Source organism: Drosophila mojavensis, unplaced genomic scaffold, assembly GCF_018153725.1.
Source record: "Drosophila mojavensis isolate 15081-1352.22 unplaced genomic scaffold, ASM1815372v1 contig_136, whole genome shotgun sequence".
NCBI classification, from domain to species: Eukaryota; Metazoa; Arthropoda; class Insecta; order Diptera; family Drosophilidae; genus Drosophila; species Drosophila mojavensis.
This window is the reverse complement of record NW_025318667.1, coordinates 23,116,907-23,140,436: the sequence shown is the minus strand read 5'-3', so window position 1 is coordinate 23,140,436 and position 23,530 is coordinate 23,116,907. Positions and strand designations below refer to the sequence as shown.

General features: G+C 39.8%; 1 protein-coding gene across 1 annotated transcript in view; it reads right to left on the bottom strand.

Moving 5' to 3' along the window:
- LOC6584527 (sex peptide receptor) overlaps positions 1–23,530 on the bottom strand; it is a 73,205-nt gene that overhangs the window by 18,842 nt on the left and 30,833 nt on the right. The window lies entirely within an intron of this gene.

Here is a 23,530-nt window from a genome sequence, read left to right as displayed (position 1 = left end):
GCTGGCTATAGCTGGGGGCTCTGCCTCACACACAACGCGATGATATCGAAAGCAATGTTTAGGATATATCTCATATAAAGGATTTTTGAATGTGAAAGCTCTGCTCGAATTAGCTGACAAGATCGTATAGAAAATCTTGTAGAATAGAGAAGATCTCAAACATATAGAAGAGAGACAATAATAGCTAAATAGTCACACTCAGCCTAGGTTCCAGTGGAGTATATATAGCGAGTCGCGGTCTCCCACCAGACTCCCTTTATAAGTACGATGTGTTAGTGTGCAGATGCGTAGATTAGATAGAGAAGACTGCGCCGACTATCAGCCGAACTAAAGCGAGCAGAGCTGCTCAGACTCAGCAGACTGTGCTCTCGTGATCAGAGCATTGAAATTCTCTCACTTACACACAATGAAAGCTTAAAATCTCCGCTCACTGCAGCAGTCATTCAGGAGTCAATCAGCTGAATTATCCAGGCTGTTTGCCAGGCATATTCGTTGGAAAACATGGTCAAGATCATCCTAGCTCCTAGTCTACTCTACGCCATTCAAGTGAATGCTAGGACCGCCAAGACGTACTCGAATAAACTGCGTGTATTTCAAGCAAAATATTTGAGGAAAATCACTGCGGCTCCTTGGTACATGAGAGCCAGATATATAGAAAGAGAGCTCAAGATTCTCTCTTTGACTCCACACTAATGTGACGAAAAAATCTGCTGGATCATGTCTGGACCTAAACACCGTCCTCATTCTTTTAGTCTTACCCATATTTTCACACTCTAAAAATCTTCAAAGATTCTTCTCTAAGCTATGACTCTTTTTTTTTTAGAATTAATATAGATTTTAGTAAATATTTAACTTAATAAACTTTTCTTTAGGTTAAGTAAGTTAAGATGTAAAAAAAAAAAAAAAAAATATTAAATTAAATAAAATAAATAAAAAAGAAAACTGAGCTTAACTCAGCCAACTTAAAATCAGCAGAGCGCATTTCTCGACATTCTCTGCATTCAATTGCAAATCACAAATATGTATATTTATATATGCATTCTCTATGTAAGCCACGCCCACTTCTGCCCATCACCAACAGTAGTAGCCTTAAGCGCTGTGTGTATTTCTGTCGCTCATTTGTTATTGTTTACGTTGTGTTCGCTTAATTTGAAATTGAATTAACATATCTGAATGCGCATTAAGTAGCTGTATGGGGGGAGTCTGCAATGCTGCGGCCTCGATAAGCCGATGGCTCGTCGTGATTGTTGTTCGCGGATTAATGTCCGGCATTAATATTAATGAGAAATATCATTTGTATATCGCATGCTCGGATTAAAATCAACACATGCCATGCCATGCAGTCGTCAGGGGCTGTGCAACTATTGAGCTGGCGCAAAGCTGCGATTGGCCATGCAACATGTGGCAGGCTTATGAAACGAAACGAACTCCAATCGAAATTAAGCTCTGGCCCATTTAATGCTTTATGTAATCCACGATTAAAGCCATAAGCCCAGCCAAGCTGTCCCCGTTCCGTACTTTGACTCCTGCCCCAGACTCAAGCATTTCGTATGTTTATGCTTTTTAATAGCTTTATTTGTCGCAATCGAAATGGCAGACGCGCACAGCGACCGGCATGGCCAAGTTTCGTCCTGGACCCATTAACCCACATAAAAACAGACCCAGAATCGGCGACAGGCGAGGACTTGAAAACAAAATTGAAATCGTTGGCAGGGGCAGATACATTTGCCCGGCCATGTTGTACATGCCTAATGCGATTTAGTTGTCCATTGATAACGAAATGATAAATATAACGCATACGCCGCATTGGCCACTAAACAATATTTAGCTGCCCAGGCGAATTAGGTCAGCATTGAATGAATTTTTAACGATTGAATTTCTATTGCGTGAAGGCATAAATCTTGTCGTCGCGATTGTCTATTCTTTTTGCAAGCGTATGAAATGTGCTTAAAAGCAAACAAATTGTGTTTTAATTTAAGAAAAAATATATACATACATATATATATGAACTAAAGTTGCTTGGGTGAGAGAGAAAATACAAATAGCATTTGAAGTAAGCCAAAAATAATGGTGGAATAAATTCTGTTGAAGGCAAGGCAGCAGACGTTTCGATTGGGCGAGGGGCAGAGGAAAAGGAATCAGGATCGCGCTGGGGAATGCCATAGATTGAACTGTGTAATATTGCTCTCAAAGATAATAGTGATAGCTCTAAATTATTATTGGCTATTTCTTGATATTTTTCTATATTCATAAACTTATTTATTTAGTTAATCATCTATCCAATCTACAACTTCCCTGCTGCACTTTGTGTAATTGTTTAACCTTTAAGAATAGCTAATCTCCCATTCAGAAGCGCTGTCTGGCGTAAGGCCCAGCTTAGGCATTCAAAGGATTTGCTTGTCCTAGTCAAGGGTCTCAGAAGTTTCCCCTCATTGTCATTTATATTTATATTATTGCTTCTTGATCGCCCTTCACAAATATTCACATTAAGCTCTCAGCCACTAAGCTCTTCGCCCAAAGAAAAACACGATTTTAACTTATAAATTCGCGTTGAGTTAATCATAAATCTATAAAAAAAATAAATAAAATGGGAAGAAACGTCGTCAGACAGTCGCCCGTCCGTCCGCTCAAGAGACTGAAAACATTATACCCAACTCAAGCAGCTATTGAGCAGGCCAGGGATAGGGAGTCTATCAATTATGCAATTGACAAGAGCTATGCGCGGGCCATTAACTTGAGAGAAAAAAAATGAAAAAAAAAAAAAAAAAAATTAAAATTAAAAAAAAAAAAAAAAAAAAAAACGAAGACAGCTGCATTATGAATTCAAGAGATTTTGTTGCTGTAAAAATACTGGAATTTCGTGGCTGCCTGATTGGCCTGTCAATCCAGCGAAACCAATTTGCTCTCCTACGACGGCCTGCAGTGTTTGCCTTCGAGTTTTGTTTAGCGGTTAGCGAGCCGCCTTAATTGGCCTTAAAAATGTAGAACGGCATTTGGCATAGGCCAAATTACCATGAAGCTCGATTCCCAATTCCAGCAACTTGCCATTTAGCCAAAACAAAACGTCAGCCAGTCATGCGTCACTCTGGCTGTTTGTCCGGCAATCGAAGAAGTTGTTTACTCCATTTGTCAAATTGAGGTGAGCAATTGAATGCAATTGTTAGCCATTCAGCAGATAATTTGATATATTGAATATTGATTGAACTAGTTCTGAATTGTTGGATTTAGTTGCTTGCTCTATAAGGACTCCAACTGACTTTTCATCAGCTGTCGATTGCCGAATATAGTTTCATCAAGATGTTGACGCCTCTGGCGTGTGGACTCTGGTTGCCATTTTAATTTGTAGTCGACATAAGCCAGCCATTAGCCGACTTTGATCAGCCACTACGTGAGTTGTTTTCACATCAAAACTTTAACTATCGCCCAGCTGTTGGCTGTGCATGCTGGCAGCATCTAAGAGTTGCTCGACAACTAGACCACCTGCTCCACATTCCTGACGTGCTGCAGACACCATAAAGGCAGGCAGACAGACGCACACGCACACGCAAACACACACACACACACACACACGTACACGTACACGTACACTCAGAATCCGCAGAGAGACATTGTGAAGACATCATCATAAAGCGATTAGCGAAACTAAAAGTGCCATTAAAGTGCGTCTCAAACACAGACTTGAATGCAAAAAGGCCTGAAGGACATTTGCCATTCAGTTCGCAGCGTGCTCAAATGAATCTCTGAATGAATATTCAATACTTGACGTTTTGGCATCATAATATTGTCTATTGTTGGCACTATATGAGAGACTAGATAGAAGAGAATTTCTGCTGACAGAGCAAGTGACTAAGCATTTTAGATAGGTTTTTAATACATCATATCTAGTCACTTGGAAAACAGGTTTTCTTTTGTTTTGTTTTTTGTCCAGGGTATATTACAGTCGTGGCTTGTGCGCTTGTTGTATGCCATCAGGCAACGCCCATTTGCCGCCCAGTTTGAAGCGCTTGTTTTCATTCCGGCCGAGCAAAACAAGTGTCAACAGAAACTAGATCAACTGGGACGAGGACAAACGAGGACAACATGAAAATGAAAACAAGTCAAGTCAAAGTTTTCGACGTTCGATTGCCGAAGATGGAATACACTTGAGTTGTTTGAAACAATTATCCGATCTTAACCCAAATTTCGAAATGTTGCACAACGAATGATGAAGACCTTACTCTTAATAATGCTGCTGGTAACGGTAATGACGGTAATGATAGCTGTTTTTTGTTTTGTTCACAATGCTTATAATAATGATGGCAATGATGACATAAAGAACTTAAAAGCAAATTGTAACGTAGTAGATATTAGTATAATAATTACAAAAATTACAAATTACAAAAATAAGTTTAAGAATGTTAATTATGGTGCCAATAAAAGCGCTAATAAATATAATTATTATTGATAAAAAAATTATAATAAAGATAAAATTCTCCGAGACATACTTATAATATTTAGATAATATCAATTACAATAATAATAATGCTAATGATGATAATGGTGATAAAAATAATATTACTAATAAAAACTAATATAAATAATAATTAAAAAAGTAAAAAAAAAAAAAATTTGTAAAAAATTTGTTTTTAAATATATTTTTAATAATAATGGTAATAATTCTTTAATAAATTAATATTTATTCAAATGATAGTCCTGAAAATATGAATAATTTGAAATAATATCAGCAAAGGAATAAATGCCAGTAATAATAAAAATATTTATGGCAATTAAACAAAATAAATATAATTTTTCTTTAATAAAATGTACAATAATTTATTAATACAACTTTAGCATTCCATTTATATGAATACCAATTATAGTAATAAAAAAAACAACGATGCTCACAACTTTATTGCTCAATGCTTATGCAGAAGAGAATACAAATTAATATAGAATCGCTGTAATGTGCAATAAAAATGAGTATAAAATTAGTAGTAAAAACAATACCATGATTAGGCTCTATTCCAAAACTGAAATAAGTATATTAAACAAATTGCAGAAATGCCTTAAATTAACTCAGTTATGAGCTGGTATTTATAGTATATACTGTACAGACAAAACCAATATACAATCTGTATATATATCAGCAGCTCTATTAATATAATCTAAACATAAAATAAACAACGATACTCTTGACGTTCCAGACTAGATTAAGAAAGTATGCATAAACTTTATTATATCGTTTTTTTTTTTTTTTTTTTTTTGAGATAAATTGTTGATGGCAAGACCTGCTGGTAGGGTATACGCAGCTTAAGTGTACTTTTTGCCGCTGAGCCAAAGCGGCGCGACATGGCAGCAACATTTTAGACACTTCACAGGACTCCGACTTGGCGTAATGCGCCCGGAGGGGTGTCTGGGGGTGTGGAAGTGCCCGAACGGCCTGAGCTGGACTGGACTGCACTGAACTGTCTGGGAACTTTTAAGCAGTGGCCATTGAATGGCTTAAGTGAGCGTAATTCGCCGTTTTGGCAACTGTAAAGTAAAGTAAAGAAAAAAAAAAAAAAAAAAGAAAAGGAAAGAAGCCAAAAATATAACCAAAAATTTGAATGCTTCGCGCTTTTGTGGTCCAATGAATAAATTTCACAGCCAGTGGGCGAAGCATAGAGCAGAGCGTATGTGCCGTGGGGCGAGTGAAGGGGAAACGAGTGAATCGCTTGAATTGCGTGTGTATGTCAGGCGAGGCACAGAATTAATTCCCTAAATAATAAATGAAAATGAAGAAAATTTGCTCGGCCCGCCTGGGGAATCGAATGCGGTTAATTTCCATTCTGTTTGCATAGCCCAGGTCAGACAGACAGACAATCAGAGCATGGGTGTTGCCAACGGGGTGCGGGGAGCGGAGGCGGTGGGAGTGGGTAAGAGGGGGGGGGATTGGCAAGTAAGTAGTTGGTCTTTAGTTGCGGCACTGTTGCAGATACAAACGCTCAGATTAGGCCAAATTGCATTTAATGCTCGACGACCCCCAAGCCCCGAGTTACCCGAGCAACCACGAACAGCTCCGCAGCCCTCGCGATTCAGTTGAGATATGGCAACACGATGCCGAACAAATTTCACGCCAAGTTGTTGACTTAATCATTTGTAATCGTTTAATGCTGCATGCTTATTGCCAGTCAGCCATTCAGCTAAGCCACGCCCACTGCCTACGAAGCGTCCCCAAATGTTCGTGCCGCAACTGCGGCTCACATTTGGCATACGGAATGAGCTCTGAGCTGAGCTGGAGCTGGAGTTGGAGCAGGAGTTGGAGCAGGAGTTGGAGGAGCTGGAGCTTTTAGCTCCGGCAATGGCTAAGGAAACTTCCCAGACATGCCAAATTAGTAGTTCACATACGCACCAGCCCCGCCCACGCCCACCGGCAACAGCAACAGCAACAATAACAATAACAGCAGCAAAAAAAAAAAAAAAATAAATAAATAAAAGAGGCGCTCGAAGCCGATTGCAGAATCTTTTTGGGTTCGGGTCGCTTACAGCGTTTAGAGTTTTAGTGTAATCGCAATGGCAAACTTTTTCGATTTGGGAATTAAAATAAAAAGCAACAGCCATGGGTAGAGCAGTCTGAATAGCACACCCCAACCTACCCCCCCACCCCTGCTGTAAGTTAAGCGAGCCGCGCGCGTACCCCTGCCCCCGCCCAGAAAAAGTTTTCGCTTGCCGCCCTAAACGCATCGCTGACGCTTTTCGCTTTTCGCTTTCACTTTAATGGGCAAATCCACAGCGTAACCTCCGTAACCTCCGGCAGCTCCCGCTCTGGCTCGAGCTTTGGCTCCGGCTTTGGCTCCGGCTTTAGCTGTGCGCCTTTAAATGCTCATGGAGGCCCTCCCTCGCTGCCGCTAGATAAGTGATAAGCCGCCATACAAATTGCTTGCGCCAGACGCCAGAAGTTGGCAACACGCAAACGTTGCCTACTTTCGGGCGGCCCTCGCCTCGCCTTGCGTGGCTCGGCCAAATAAAAGGATTGACCAGCTGAACGTGGCGCCCGTAATGCGCTCCGCCAATAAACATTTGAATGCTAGGCCAACACATCAACTGCCACGCATGTACATAGGCGCTGCCTTCAGTGCGCCTCTGCATTATTCACGACATTTGATGGCCACTAAAAACTACATTCTAAACACGAGCTGCACCTACGGCTTATCCTTTGGTAATTTGCCAACAGTTTGTTACTTTGTTGTTGTTGTGGTATTTAGGCTTCGATGCTCAAGGATATTCCATTACAAATAGTTCAAATGAATAGATATGTAAAAATGAATATTTGTAAGGTTCCCAGGCAGCGCTCTCTTTGGAAAGCATATTTTATTACGAAGCGTCTGAAGCAGAGAGAGTGAAAGGCAGAGGGCGATATATATTTATCTATATATAGAAAGAATGAGCGAGAGAGAGAGAGCGTTTTTCTTTTTATTCAGTTCATTTGTTGTTATTTTCTTGGCTGTATCAGTCTAGACAGGCTCATATGTTTGTCTGCTTGCGCTACTGCTCATTCTTCACTAAAATCTATAAGCTGCCTGGCTGGATCACCTTTTCATATATCACAAAAAATCGATCACTCTGTCAACTTCTTGCTTATAATTTATAACAAGCGTACCCCACTTTTCCTTTGGCTAACATATTGTTTATCCTTATCTGCTTAAGATGCATGTAACCTTTTAAATTAACTGCAAAAAGATGATAGCAGAAAATGTAAACAGCAAGAAAATAACATTAAGTGTGAATTGAAATTCGATAGCATAAAATCTTAACAGCCTGATGATAGCATTAAGTGTTAACAGATATTTGTTAGCATAAAATGTTATCAGCAAGGTGATAGCCTAAAATGTTAATAGTAAAATGATAATATAAAATGTTCATAGCAAGCGGATAGCATAAAATGTTATTAGAAATTGCATAGAACAGAATACGAACTGAAATTTTATAGCATAAAATATTGATAGCATAAAATGTTAACAGCAAGATGATAGATTATATAAAGTACTTATTAACAGCCAGAAGATAACATAAATTTTAAACATAAAATACATAAAATATTAACAGCCAGATGATAACATAAAATGTTAACACCTGGGCTCACCTGTCTGCCTGCATGCAAGCTGGGTCGCGGTGTATTTGCAATGAAAGTTTATTCGCCGTATTTAACCATTAGTTGGCTGACAAATAGCTAAAGTTGTAGGAGGTCAGCCGGTTCATAAGAAATCATGGTTAAAAGTAGAGCGCGTTATGTGGCAACTCGACCAAAGCAAATATATCAGTGGAGATTACAGAGTGGAGCCACGAGTTGGGGTCCTGGCGCCTGTGAGAGAGACTGTGCCAACTGCAGCATTTATTGTAAGTAGCTGCAGTGGCATGCGCAGCTATCGCATGCCGCATTAGCAATTCAATTGGAATGCGAAGCTTTGACTGGGGTGAAGATGTGCGCAGCCCGAGGGGCGTTGACGGGGTGGGGGCGATGAGCTGAAGTCAGTTAAGGCAGGCGAAGCGCCGGAAATGAAGTCCAAAATGTTCGTTCAACTTAACGTGCCACATAAAATGGGGTTCAACAAACTGACGACAGGTGTGCTAGTGCGTGGGTATGGGTGTGTGGGTGTGTGGGTGTGCGTGTGTGTGTATGGGGGGGCTGTGCGTGGGTGTGTCTACGTGGGCGTGCGTGTGCGTGTGCGTGTCCGTGTGGATTTACGTGTCTTGGCAATGCAGGTTTGTTATTTGAAAACTTGGCGCGATTTACATAGCAAAGCGAGCGAGTGAGCGTGCGAATGAGCTGGCAGGGCCAAAGCATTACTTTTACGGCAACAGTAACAGTTAGTGCAACTAAATATGCAAATTGCCGCCAGACAGAGAGGCAAACAGAGCGATAGAGAGAGAGTGAGAGAGAGGGCGAGAGGGAGAGCGGTAGAAAGAGGCGGGCAACGTTCTAGACAAGCCACGAGCCAAGGCGCTGTGGGTCGCCTTTTAATATTTAATGCGGCGTCGCATTAAATTCCATTCAGCCGCAAAACGAAATTATAAATTGACATAAAACGATAAATAAAGCAACGGCAGCGGTTCGCCTGTTCAAGGGGTAATGCAGCCAAACGCAATTTGCTAGATTTATAAATCTATTTAGCCCGAGAAAAGAATAAAATGCTACAAAACACGCGCTCGCTGTGGGGCGAAGGGCATGTCAGCAGATAAGAGACCAAGATGTGAGATTTGAGATTTGAGAAGCAAACTTTCACTTACCGAAAATCGAGCATAATGAAATTGAAAACCGATTTGTTGATGAGATATATAGTGTATAGATAGAGAGGGAGGTGAATATAGGCAGAGATAGATAAAGGAATATGAGATATATATGGGATAGATAGAGATGAAAGTAGAGATAGGTAGTGATTGATAGAGGTAGAGATAATTAAAGGTATATGATATATATATAGGAAATTGATAAAGAGGGAGTTAGAAGAGGGAATTAGAGATATGTAGAGATGCTTAAAGGTATATGAGATATATAGGAGATGAATAGAGAGGGAGTTAGATATAGGTAGAGATAGATAAAGGAATATGAGATATATATGGGATAGATAGAGATGGAAGTAGAGATAGGTAGTGATTGATAGAGGTAGAGATAATTAAAGGTATATGATATATATAGGAAATTGATAAAGAGGGAGTTAGATAGAGGTAGACATAGGTAAAGGTATATGAAATATATAGAGAGGAAGCTAGATAGAGATAGAAGTAGATAGAGAAAGGTGTATTTGCACACACCAATTTTATGTTTGACTTAGCTTGAAATTTAAAACTGATGGGAAATGTTAATTCCTGTTCTTCTATATATGTATGTATATGCGTCCCAACTAAGCTTAGGCAGTAGCTGAAGAGATCTAAAAAGAATTAAAAATTGCTCACTGAATCCTAGACAAATGAGGGAAGCTTCAGTCTTATGAGAAATTTATGTTGAAAATGAATGAATATATAACTAGAACTAATCTAAGACAGTAACTACATATCTATTTTATATTAATCCCCTAGACAAAAGTGCGAGCCATAACACTTTATTTAACCTGATTAGCCTGTCTAGTTCAAGGCATTTCGAATACAATAATTTAGGCTTTAAAGAGCATACAGCTGGCGGCATTAGTTTAGTCTTCCTGCTGCCTGCGCTTTATGTAACAGAGGGCTGGCATGCTGTCTGGCATCTATATATATATATATATACATGTATATATACAAAATGTATATATCTATGTTTATGTGTCACCAGTACAGAAGAAGCTGGCGGCACGTGCTGGCTCCGCTGTCAAATAAGAAGCAGAGCTCCAACGGCAGCAGCAGCATCAACCATAGGCAATCGCGTCGTTAACATATGTTGTGTTCAAGTTTCTCGACCAACTTGCATGCGTACGTGTGTGTGTGTGTGTGTGCCCATGTGTGTATACGTGTGTGTGTGTGTGTGTGTTTTTTTCTTTAACAATTTGGCAAATGTTTGTTGAAAATATACGAGCTTTTCATGCATACACAGACATTGGCAGGACCGTGAACGGGTAGGCAGCCGAGACACGCTAGCCTCGACTCAAAAGTGACTAAAGTGTTGGGCCCCAAACGAAGCATACAATAAAACACCAGACAACACAGCAGCAAAAAAAAAATAAAAATAAATAATACACATACATATATGTATATATATATATATATATATATATATATATATATATATATATATATAGAGAGAGAGAGAGAGAGAGAGAGAGAAGACGACAAGAGATGAGTACTCAAAATGAAAACAAAAGTCAATATGTTTAGAGTGTTTGATGCGCAGCTACCCTGTAAACAAATGTAGACAAAGTGCTCGTACACAATGGAGAGATTTTATATGTTTAAATTTGTAGTTTGCAGTACATAAAATGTAATATTCACAAGGGAAAACAACAGGGCGAACGAGAGGGGGAACGAGAGAGAGAGAGAGAGAGTGAGATAGAAATAGAGAGTAAGAGTAAAAGTAAGCATACCCTGCATATTGTGCAATATTTTGCTCAGGACTTGAACAAATTTTAAGAGCCCGCGCACATGGCTCAGAAAATATATGCCTAAAAGCTATTTACGCTTACAAACACACACACCCTTACGCACACACACACTTAGATAGGTGTACTTATGTGTGGGCGAAAATATGCTGAAAAACAATTTCATTTGCGGCGCGTCGTGTCAACCATTTGTGGGCAAATTATTTGGCCCATTTTTGTGTTTGGCAAATCGGCACTTGAGCAGCTCAACGAGAACTGGGACGATCTGGCCGTGGTGCAGCAGCTCACCCAGAGCTGACCCTTCGCGAGCTGCCGTCAGCATTGCGGCCAACTTTCTGATTAACACATCAGCAAATCAAACGAAATCGAAATTTAAATTGCCTGAACTTTTGGCCAACTGCAATCGGGCCATAGAGAAGCAATTACTTTGGACGGCCTCTCGTGGCCCGGGGGCAACAATTGAGAATCGAGAGCCGAGAATTGAGAACATACTCAAAACTTTTGCAGCTACTCAATGCCCATTGAGTTGGCGCTTGAAGTTTGCCTACTAAGCTGACTGAATGATTGTGAGCAAGTCAAAAGATTTCCGGCAAAATCAATAATAATAAAGCGTCAAACGCAAGTCTCGAGTTTCAAATCAATTTCCAGCCTCGAGATGCGGTTCACGTTTCCAGTTTTGTCAAGTTTCCATGGGTGAGCTGCCTATTTGCCTGTTGGGCTTCCATAATTATCAAGTTTGTGCTAGGTGCGAGTGCGAACTGTGCTTTTGACAGAATCGAATTCATCATAACCGCATTTCACTGTACCAGAAAAGCTGTTAAGCTTTGTAGATGTCGAATGTGACATGCAATCGAATGCCGATGCTGTGAAGAGAGAAAGAGAGACATAGCATTGCTGGTGTCGACAGGTGATTGTGTTTGGAAGTGACACTGGCTCTGGCTCTGGCTCTGGCTCTGGCTCTGGCTCTGGCCCTGTGTAAACCGAGTTGACAGCCCAAATAGGCACAGCTGTGGCATTGTCCTGCTCGCCTGTCAAGTGCTTGGATTTCGCATCGATGTGGGGCCCAGCTAGCGCCATCGACACACTGTTGCCAATGGCCAATTGGCCATTGTTGGCATACCTCTTAATCTTTGGCCCATGTCGGAGGCAGTCGGTGTGACCTGATAATTGATATTGAAAAATCGACGAGAAACTTAATACCACAAATCGCCTGGCATTTATATTAATATATTGAATCGTCTAACCACTCAGCAGCCACCCCACCCCACACCGCAGCACTTCTGGGCCTTTTTATGGGCCACTTGGTGGTTGAGTGGCTTTATTAACGCCTGAGACGTCATTTGCTGTACATGGCCGCAAATTTAATAACAAATAGTGTCCATCAGCCAAATGCCAGAGCAACACAAAAAACAAGCATCTGTATGTCTAATGTGACAAACAGCGCTGATATGAGAGCCGAATTGCCAGCTGCTGCTGTCTGCCGATATTTATGGCCCATGTCAGAGATATCGCAGCTGGCCAGCAAGCAAGAGTTCGAACATGCACATGAATTGTGCGAAACTAGCTTATCAAATTCGTAATTATGTTAATAACATTACATATCTATATTACTTGATTGCTGGCCATAGATTATAGCTGGCATGCCCACTCGAATCCACAGAGCTCATAGGCAATACTCGAGTCAATACTAATGTCAATATTAACATTATTTGTTAACTGTTTGCTAACTGTTAGCTGTTAAAAGTTAACTGTTAACTGTTAACTGTTAGCTGCTAGCTGTTAACTGATAACTGTTAACTGCTAACTGTTGTTAACTGCTAACTGATAGCTGATAACTGTTTACTGCTAACTGTTAACTGCTAACTGATAGCTGATAACTGTTTACTGCTAACTGTTAACTGATAGCTGATAACTGTTAACTGCTAACTGTTAACTGCTTGCTGTTAGCTGCTAACTGTTAACTTATAACTGTTAACTGTTAACTCTTAACTGCTAGCAGTTAACTGTTAACTGCTAGCTGTTAGCTGCTAACTGTTGACTGCTTACTGCTAACTGTTAACTGTTCATAGGTAGTGATCAAAGGAAGCAGACATTGAATGTAATGTGAGGTCTGAATTCTTCTGAATTATGTTAAGTTGATATTAACATTAACAGTAACCGTAACAGTTTGCAGGCACTTAACTATGTTAACAGTAGCTGTTAGCTGTTAAACAGAGAGCACAGGCTTGACTTCTGTTAAGCTAGGCAAAGCTCCCCTAAGATATATAAATATTTTGGCATTATTTTATAAGCAACTGAAATCAGATTTTCTTCTTTTTATGTTTACTATCTGGACATGAAAGCTGACAGAGAAAACATTACAGTTTATAATAAGAATGTTAAAAACGCTATGTAAGCTGGCATAGAGAGTATTACACATAACTGTTAAACACAGCGCTTGATAGATATCGTTATGTTTTTTTATGCTAGCTACAATTCACATAATTAGTTCTGTTTTCCTGTAGAGAGTTTACTGTAGGCTGCAACTATTTTTGTTTTTTTTTTCTGCTAAACCCACTTGCTATTTCAGTTACGTTGCATAGCCAAAATGGGCTAAATGATGACATATTGACTCTATTTTTAGAAATCAATCCATTCAGCCTTCTGCCTTTAATTCGGACTACAGGCTGAGCTTAATTATGAGCTGACAGCCTACTGAGACACTTCGAAGTCTAATTTTAGACAGAGAGCTCAACATGAAATTTCCATTAAGAGAGCTAAAAGAAATGAAATGAAGCTCAGGCTCAAAACTCAGCTGGCTCAGCCTGACATAGAATTCATTTCACCAGTTCGACAAATTGCAACTGAAAACAAAAAGCAAAGCCATCAACAATTCATAACTCTCTCTCTCTCTCTCCCTCTCTCTCTCTCTCTCAGTGCACTGGCCTAGGCCCGTTCCATTATACACAAAGTTAAATTTAAGTGCAGAGCACATAACATTTACTGCAACAGAGCAGAGTTAAGGAAACGAATCGAGACAATTGATCAAACTTGTTGTTTTAGTCATAAAACTACTCGAATTTATACAAATTGTGTCAATTACTCAACCGCAGGCAAACAGCTCAACTGTTCACTCTGCCATGAGATTTTGGTTTCCCTTTGTTCGTTTTTGTTGTTTATACAGCTGAATTGTTGTTGTTTACATATTTCACATATTTTATGGATATATATTTTTCTTTGCCAAAAAAAAAAAAAAAAAATAAATAAATAAAAATAATAAGTACGAAAAATTGAAAACTCAAATACAAAGTGAAAGCTTAAATAATAGATGCTGAGCCAGCGCATGACATGGATGTCAGCCAATCAGCCAGAAACTAGCTAAAAGCATTCGGACAAATAAACAATAAAATAAAAATGAGTTGATCATATATATATAATTATGAGATATAACAGAGGGAGAGAGAGCGAAAGAGAGAGAGAGAGGCCGTTTAAAGTCAATTTACATTCATTTTAGCTGCATTCCAGGTGCCCCAAAAATCAATAGGAGTGAACTGGTTTAAAAGGAACTAGTTCTAATTGATAGTTTAACAGCTTGTGGATATTATTTAAGACCAAAGGAAAAAAAATTAACTTATGGCAAAAATTCCATTCAACGAAGATGACAATTGTTTTCTTTTTGGCTGCCAACTGAAGAGCTGAAGTAACTGTACAGCTCAGCTGCAAACGTTGCTGCTAAAATTGTGATGCATGATTTGCTTTAAGTTTAGTCATATATAATCACTAAAATATATATATATTTTTTTTAAATGGAAAATAATAATCAAGCATCCGTCTTTATTTTTTGGTAGCTGAAACTGAGCAAGAACAAGAAGAAGAAGTAACGCTGCTATTTTGTTGTTTTTTGCTCAGCTGCTGTCATAACCCTCTCTCCTTCTCACTCCACCCTCTCTCGCTCAAATCAACCTTAAATGAAGACCCCAAAGAGTGCTTAGTACAAACCCTTTTCAAATTTGCTCTTTGAAAAGAGACTCCGGCGCTCAAGTACGAGAGGGCATCTGGGGCAGCTGCTAAGTAAATTCAACAGTTTAAAAAGGGCTGCGCGGTGCGGAGTGAGGTGGGGAGGGTAATGCTTTAAGCTAGTGTATACATATATATTATTTGGTAATTTGTTGGAGCGCGTTTTAAGTGCGGCTGAGGCTTGCCTGCTGTGGCCGAGCGTAAGCCATAATGAGTTGAGATGCAGATTATAATCATAAAAGGGTCGGTCTATGAAATATGTACAGGCAAGAGCTTCTTTGAATACTTTAATTAAATAATAATAGTAAATTAACAATTTTTATTATTATTAAATTTCTGTTGAAACTTGAACTATATTTTCATGCGGTTCCTTGACATCATCATCAGAGATAATCTTGGATGGCAATGACTTAAAGCCTTTTGAATGCTAACAAACTGTTAAATCCTTCCGCTATACATATATAACTGTATACATATCTATCGCCACATATCTGATGAGCCACGGTCAAATCTTTAATTTCGCACTGTCGCATTGTTGTTAAATTGTTGGAGAACTTCTCTGATTGTTTATCACGTTGATTGGGTCAACAATGGAAAGTACATGAAGATGCTTGATTTCATCTAATATTTTTTTCTCTTTTTTTAGGAGTGCAGCTAGATTGCGTCACTGAGGAGCGCAAGCAATGGGGAAAAGCGGGAAAATGAAAATGAAAATGGGTTGCGAATCCAGAAATGAAGTTGGGATGCAGAGGGCGCAGTACGTGCGTTGTATAAACAAAACCAAAAACATGTTTTTCTTTATATTTCTTTCATTTTTTTTTTGCCCCATGTGCATACATATCTATATATAATTATATATACATATATATATAGTTATATAAACACGCACTCATATCTCTATTTATACGTGTAGGGAAAGCGAAAGAGTGAGGGACAGAGAGCGAATTTGGGTCGGGGGCGCTAAGCGATTTACGATCTTGTCAAAGATATATGCGGCTGGTGAAAGTACATAATTGAATTTAATTAGTTTATGCTTCGTGCGCCAGCTTCCAATTAGTCTTTCTCTTTGGCGCTTCGCTTAGTTATTGTGTGCGTGGGCCATGCCCCAATCTCTGGGCTCCATGCAGCATGCCGCACGCTGTTTGGCTCAAGTTTTGATTGACATTGTGTAAGAATCTGGCAGTGCGACTGGCCGGGCATTGTGTTTCCTGCTGCTGCCCACAGACAAAAGCTTAAAGTTTTAGCACAAATTGTATTTAATTATGCGTTGCCTCCAACACATAGAGAGACAGAGACAGATAGAGAGAGAGAGACAGAGAATGTGGTCGGGCAGTGTATCATAACGACAGCAAATTCGTCAACTCTCTAATGCCCATTGCGCTGCCAGGGAAATTGCTTTGCGGCTCGCCATGAGCACTCTACTCAATTATGCACATTTGACGAGAGTTTGGAGTCTGGATGGAACGACATCAAAATGCAAAAGCAATGGCTGACAATCTCAGCGAAAAATGTGGATAATGCGACAAGCATTAAGCGCAATTACAAACAACATTTCCATTCAAAACTGGGCGTGAATAAATCTGAAAGCAGCCAGAAACAAAAAAGTTCCACCGAAAGAAGTCCACAAATGAGAATTCCTCTCTCTCTCTCTCTCTCTCTCTCTCTCTCTCGCTCTTCCATCTCTTCTCGCCTGCCTTATGACAGCTGACATCTCTGCTGATGTTTATATCTCAATGCTCCAACAACTCTTTGGCTAATCTGATGTGGGTATACCATGTGCTTGGCATTTCGGTCCTATGCCCCCATAGGGAAGTGTATATTTTGTGGTGTGGGGGGGTGAGGAGGCGAGGCCATTAGGCACGTGTCGAATGGCAGGGCTATAATTAAACCCAAAGTAAAAATGCTAAGATGTCAGCCAAATAGAAACGAATCAAAATGCCAGCCAGCCGGACGAGAATCATCTTTGTCGCCAGGACATCCTGGCGGCTCTTGTTCTTACAAGGACTTGAGCGGCTGCCGCGCAATGTTTATGATGCGTTCATAAATACCTGGTGCTTGCCTCTGCAAATGGAAATAAACATGAAAATGAGAACGAAAATGAAAATGGAAACGAAAACGAAAATAATAATAATAATAATAATAACAATAATAATCCAAATACAGTTCAGCAGACACATCAAGCAAACGGCACGTCAAGAAACGGTCAGAGCAGCCCATCCCCCTCCACCCACGCCAAATATCAAATGTCGCCGAACGGCATCGAGACGCTGTGCTGATGGCTGTGCCTTAGCCTCCGATTCTGGTCGCCCATTGGGGGCTACCAAGTGCTCCAATGGGGCGACGCTTGCTTATTGCGTATGAAATCACTTAAGTCTCGGTAAACAGCTCCCAGTGGCAACATAAATATGAACTTAAAATAGCCAAAGAGCGAGCGGATACAGTGGGAGTGAAAAAGAGAAAAAGACAGAGTGAGAGAGAGAAAGAGAGAGAGAGAGAGAGAGAGAAAAAGAGAGGGAGTGAAGCGCTGGCCTTAAGAATATAATAACAGTCCACTTGGCGGGTGTTAGCCAGAATTCGAAGTTCGAGTCGGAGTTCGAGTTTCAGCTGAAGTTTTGAAGCTGTCTATTCATGCCAGCCAAATGTCCAACTGTGGCCATTTGACTGCCAGTCCCACGCCTTCTGCCCCCCGCCTGCTGCCAATTGGCCACTGTCAGTGCCATTGACAGTTGCCCGTAGTTGACAATGGCCGCACAGCAGTTGGCCATGGACAACTTTTGGCCAGGCCAAAGATACAGTTGATAAGCAGAAGCTGCTGACAAAGATCTGGCCAGTTCACTATATATTAGACTGATATCTGGACATGTTAATGGACCGACTGATATCAAGATATTCGCCTTTATGGCCGAGCATACATAGATGGAAATATAGTTGCAGCTGAAGAGCTTTATCTAACTATGTCTTCAGCCCACCCCTCGAAAATCCACAGAGGCACCTCAATATCTTCCATAAATTTTAAGCAAGATGTGAGCGTGCAAATAACTTTTATAGAGCCTATCTTGATTATAGTCGAAGGGCTTTAAAAAAAAAAAAAAAAAAAAAACAAGTTAGAAAGCTCTAGTCTAGACTGCTCGACTAGGAAATCCCCTGAACCCTTCTCTGAATTGATATTTCAATAATTATTCGCGCCTTTCTGCTTACACAAGAAACACACACATAGGCCGCACGCATAAACACGCATGGACTGCTGTGTGGGCTTACTATGGGAACTTAATTGTTTAATAGCGTTACTTGTCGATGGACTATCTTCATGAAACTTGTAGATCGTAATCATAATATTAAAATGCGTGTATGTGCCAAATTGGATGTCTCTAGTATTTGAAATACGCCTTTTACAAATATGTGGGTGAGGGGGTGGATATAGGTGTAGATTTTAACAAAACCCGAAACTGTATAAAATATATATGTATTGGTCTACATTTCAAATTTGGACGCTCTAGCTCTAAAGGTGTGGGAGATGTAATTAAATAACTAGCTTTCGATAAGGTTTTTAATCGATAACAAAATATCGGGAGTAGTAATCGATTTTGTGAGCAAAAACTTGATATGCGCGTGATATAAACGGATCTAGGAAAAAAAAAATGAAGCCTCTAGGTCTTACATCTTCTGAGATCGACGCGTTCATACATATGGACCGACGGACGGACGGACGGACAGGGATATATCGATTCAGCTCTTCGTGCTGATCAGGAATATATATACTTTATGGGGTCTGCCACGCCTCCTTCTGCCTGTTACATACTTTTAACAAAACCATTATACCCTGATTTCCCAATTTCAATGGGTTCAGGGTATAAAAACTGTGTTGCACAAAGAAAGTTTTCTCAACTGGCCCTTTGCCAAGCTCAACTATAAATTCCGATCTGCGTCTAATATATATCTGCATGCTATATACAAAGCGAGAAACTGTTCGGTCTGCTGGTAACGAGCTAATTGAATTGAGCTGAGACGATGCTGCTCTCGATTGGCTCTCTTGTCGGCCGACATCAGTGTTGGCCATTCTTGGGGCGACGGACACAACCTGCCAGAGTCAATCGAAGTGAATCAATTTTGTGGCATTTGGCAGCACTGGCAGCCCCGACGGTGACTTTCGCATATCCCATGGGGTCGTCGAACGTTTGCTTGGGTGTCTTGGGCTACTACGAGGCGGTACGATTATGTCCTGCCATGGCTGCTTCTAATCGAACCCAATTCCCTTGACTGATGGGCACACGCACACACACACGCACACACAAATTCATATACACATGTATATATATACAGATAAAGATACATATACAATATTTATAGCGATTCCACTTCATTGAAGCGTCGCCAAGTGGGCATAATTACGTGTTGTATGTGCCTGTGTTTATGTATGTATGCGTGTGCGTGTGTGTGTGTGGGTCCATGAACTCTTAATTTCTGTAGAAATTCAATAACCTCCTCTATTTATTGTTATTTCGGATGTTGGCTTAGAGCAAGCACCGTTAAAGCGAACAGGAACTCGAAATTTGGCTGGACTTGACTTGATTTGCATATTTTAGGAAAAGTAAGAGATTAATAAATATATAAATATTATAAGAAATCGTGAAGCCTACTTGAGATAGAGTTGCTAAAGAATATGAAAATTCTGACAATATTACAGTAAATTCAATTTTGAGAATTTTGAAAGTATTGTAGGGACTCAGTAAGAGAAATGTACTTGAGTATTGCAATTTTTGGCATTGTAATATCTATAATCTAATATTAAGGAATTGATTTCGTATTGAATGATGATTAACAGTTAGTATCAAGTAATATAGTCTATAGTGCCAAGTACCTAGTATCTGTAGTAGTCTGTAGTATCTAGTTATTGAACGTAGTATTTATGTACCGAGATATTTATTATCTAGTATCTAGGAACCTAGCATCTAATATTGTACTACCTTGTACCTCTTGTACTACTATTGTAGAATATTATACTTTACTCCAATTATTGAAGTATTTATTACCAAGTATTGCATCTAAAATCGAGTATGATATTAAAGCATCCAGTACTAACATAGTATAGTACAGTCGAGTCTCGATAAACTCTCGCGATAAATCGAACAAAACTCTATCATCTTGAAAATATTCGATCTCGATAATTTGGATCTCTGATCCCCTTGCCATTTCGTGTTATTAGGACTTGATTGTAATAACTTCTATGTGTGTACATAGTATATTCTTGTGATTATATTAATAAGTATTGTAGTGCCAATATAATTGCTGGAAACTTGAGCATATTACTTATGGTTGCTATACAAAGTATCTAATAAATAGTGTAATGCCCTGCACCTACTTAGGCTTAGTACCCAACAGAATGGTAAGTAGTATTGCTGTACCTACAATATAACTATGATTGCAGTCCAGAGTACTATAATTCCGAGCACTTAACTGTCTCTTGGCTCTACCACTTAATACTGCGGTACCTGGCACTGAGCATAGAAATATCAATCTATATATGTATATATATATATCGATTTGTCGATTTGGTATCGCATTGCCAAATTACCGATAGTGTGGTACGCAGCACCGTATCGCCACGTGCTCCACGTGCGCCATGTGCAACTGTTATTCTCGGGCCAGAGCAACTGTTATGCCGGCACCTATGCTAGTTTGTAGGGTATTAATGTAATCAGCTTACGTTCGCCTCTAGTTTAGATGCAGCGTTGACTGTTCTTGACAGCCTCTCGACGAGGACGAGCACAAAGCCCCACAAAGTTGGCGCCCATTAAATTGAGTTTTATATTGAGATGGCTGGCACCCCGGCTAACGGTTATTGAATTAAATGTCTGTCTGGCTATCTGGCCAATTCCTCTGCTCCCTCTCTCCCCATTCGCCCATTCTCTCTGTGCCTGCTATGTTGTCTTAGCTGGTCGTTATTTTCGCAGCAATTAAATGAGAATTTGGTAATTCAAATGCCTGCAAACTAGTCCAAAAACTATTGATGGCACATCAAATGAGCAACGCGTGTACATGTATATATATATATATGTATCTATATAATATGAGGCGATAATCCTAAGCGGATGCCAACTAGCCATCAATTGCCACGGGCCATTGGACAGCTGCTCTTTGGGGGTCATTGAATGCTGTGGGTCAACACTCAGGCGTCGGCTTTGTCTCAAGTGCCGGCTAATTAATTAATTATTTAAAAACAAAAGAAACAAGAGCAACCCTCAATGTTTAATCAAATGAAATAAATGCGTCTAAGCTGCCAAAACTGCGAGACGTAAGTCATAAAGCTGATTCATTGCTCGGAAAGTTGTGCACTGTCACCCTGAGACTGTGATTCGAAATCAATTGATGTACTCATTCAACTGTTTTATGCGTTATGTGCACATAAAGATTATGGCTCGTCGTCGACTGTAATCAGTATTTAAGCAAAGTGCGTTAAATATTATGGACAAACAACTTGAATTGAGCTTCAGCATGCTGGACTTGCTCAAACTTTTGTTAGCAGTTCGCAAAGAAAGAGGGAGGAAATATTTGAGCATGAATACCAAATAGTTACATGAACTTGAGCTGAACTTGCGCTGTTTGTGGCATAATTGAAGTATATTTAGCACAACTATTTGCGACTAAACAATGATGCAGAGTGCCAGAGTTTCCAACTATCTTAAATTATTTTCTACATATTTTTTGCACAACAAATTCTGTTATTTGCTTCTTTAATTTTGTTGATCGAAAAAGCTAGATTAACTATTACAATATAGCAAAATGTTGCCTTTGTGTTGCACATCACTATCAGCTTTGCACATGGAACAAGTTAACAATACTTGTCTAAACAATTGAGGTCGTGCGAGGCGGAAGTGCACGACTAGAGCATACGCTGTAGTTTTTGAGAAAAACTACAAATTAACTCTAAGATGGACATGAGAAAAGTAAAGAGAGCGAGAAGATGAAAGAGACAAGGAGAGTGAGAGAGTAAGAGGGCGGTATATACATATGTATATACAACTAAAGCATACGCTGTAGTTTTTGGGAGAATTCTAAGGTAGAGGTTTAGAAATGAGAAAAGTAAAGAAAGGGAGGGGAAAGAGAGAAAGAAAATGAAAGAGTGAGAGGGAGCTATATATGCACAGTAAAGTCCCGATAATTCGAAATGGCAGTTTCTTCGAATTACATCGAAATTCAAATTATCGAGAATGATCGAGAATGCATTTTTTTCAAGGGGACAGAATTTATTTTTTCGATTTATCGTTATTTTTTCTTTAGCGGAATAAAAATTAATGAGACTCGACTGTATATAGAGAAAGAGCTAAAGGGGCAGATATATGCATAGAATGAGAGTGAGAGAGACAGAAATTCTATATGACATGAAATGAGCCCAACACTCAAATTTCAAGTTTAAATAATTATATAAAATATAAAAATTGATTTTCGGCAGAATTGATAGCTCTTTCAGATATCTAGACATGTATTTCCATTGAAATTATGTTTTATAATTATTTTCTATATGACTTGAAGTCTGCTTAAAACTCTTGCTGCTCGGTCAAAGCTCCTGGTCAAACACTTCCTCGAAATGCTAATATCGGATGTGGCTCGGAGCACATCAATATCCTTTTTGATTACTTAATCCTGATGGCTCGCGCTAATGGATAGCCAGTGAGGATGCAGCTTAGTTAGCCTGGACGAGACTTTAAAATTATGATGGCTGGGCAAGGGTATTTAATCTTGCGGAACATAAAACTGGATATTCTTTTCACTCTTTGGCTGTTGCTGTGGTTGTTGCTGTTGTTGTTGGGTAATGCTTGCACAAGCCAGCTGTACGCAAAAGATAGCAGACGAGGTCGCCCCTATATGGCGGGCCACAGATATGGCGGGGTTGGCATAGCCGGGGGCTTAAAACAATAAAGCAATATTGTGCGCGGCTGGACAGGCATTGTCATCTTTTGATGCTACCCCAGCTGTTCTACACATACGCACCAGGGTGGTGTGTAATATGTGTGTGTGTGTGTGTATGGTGTGTGTGTATATGCTTAGTGAGATTTGGCTTAATTAAATTCCGGCACAAAAGGATTCATTTGGCGCTTTAAGCTGTGCTGTGTGATCGTCTTTTTATGCCTTTTAACAAAAGTCTTAACGGCTTATTGTGGCGAAACGCACACTAGCACACACACACACACATATATATATTCAGATTCTTATGCACAATTCTCTGTGGAGCTGAGGCGAGCATAGATTTTAATTACAACTATAAATCATAGGCGAACGAAGAAAACCCTTCGACTTATATTAATGACACACACATATGTGCTTCTCATTCTCTCCCCCTCTCACTCCATCTCTCTCTCTCTCTCTCTCTCTCTCTCTCTCTCTCTCTCTCTCTCTCTCTCTGTCTGCTGGCCAACAGTTCGGTAACTGAGCCCCATTAAAGTAGAAACATACGAACATGCATACGTAAAATTTCCATTCTCATTTCTGATTACTTCTTGGCATTGTGG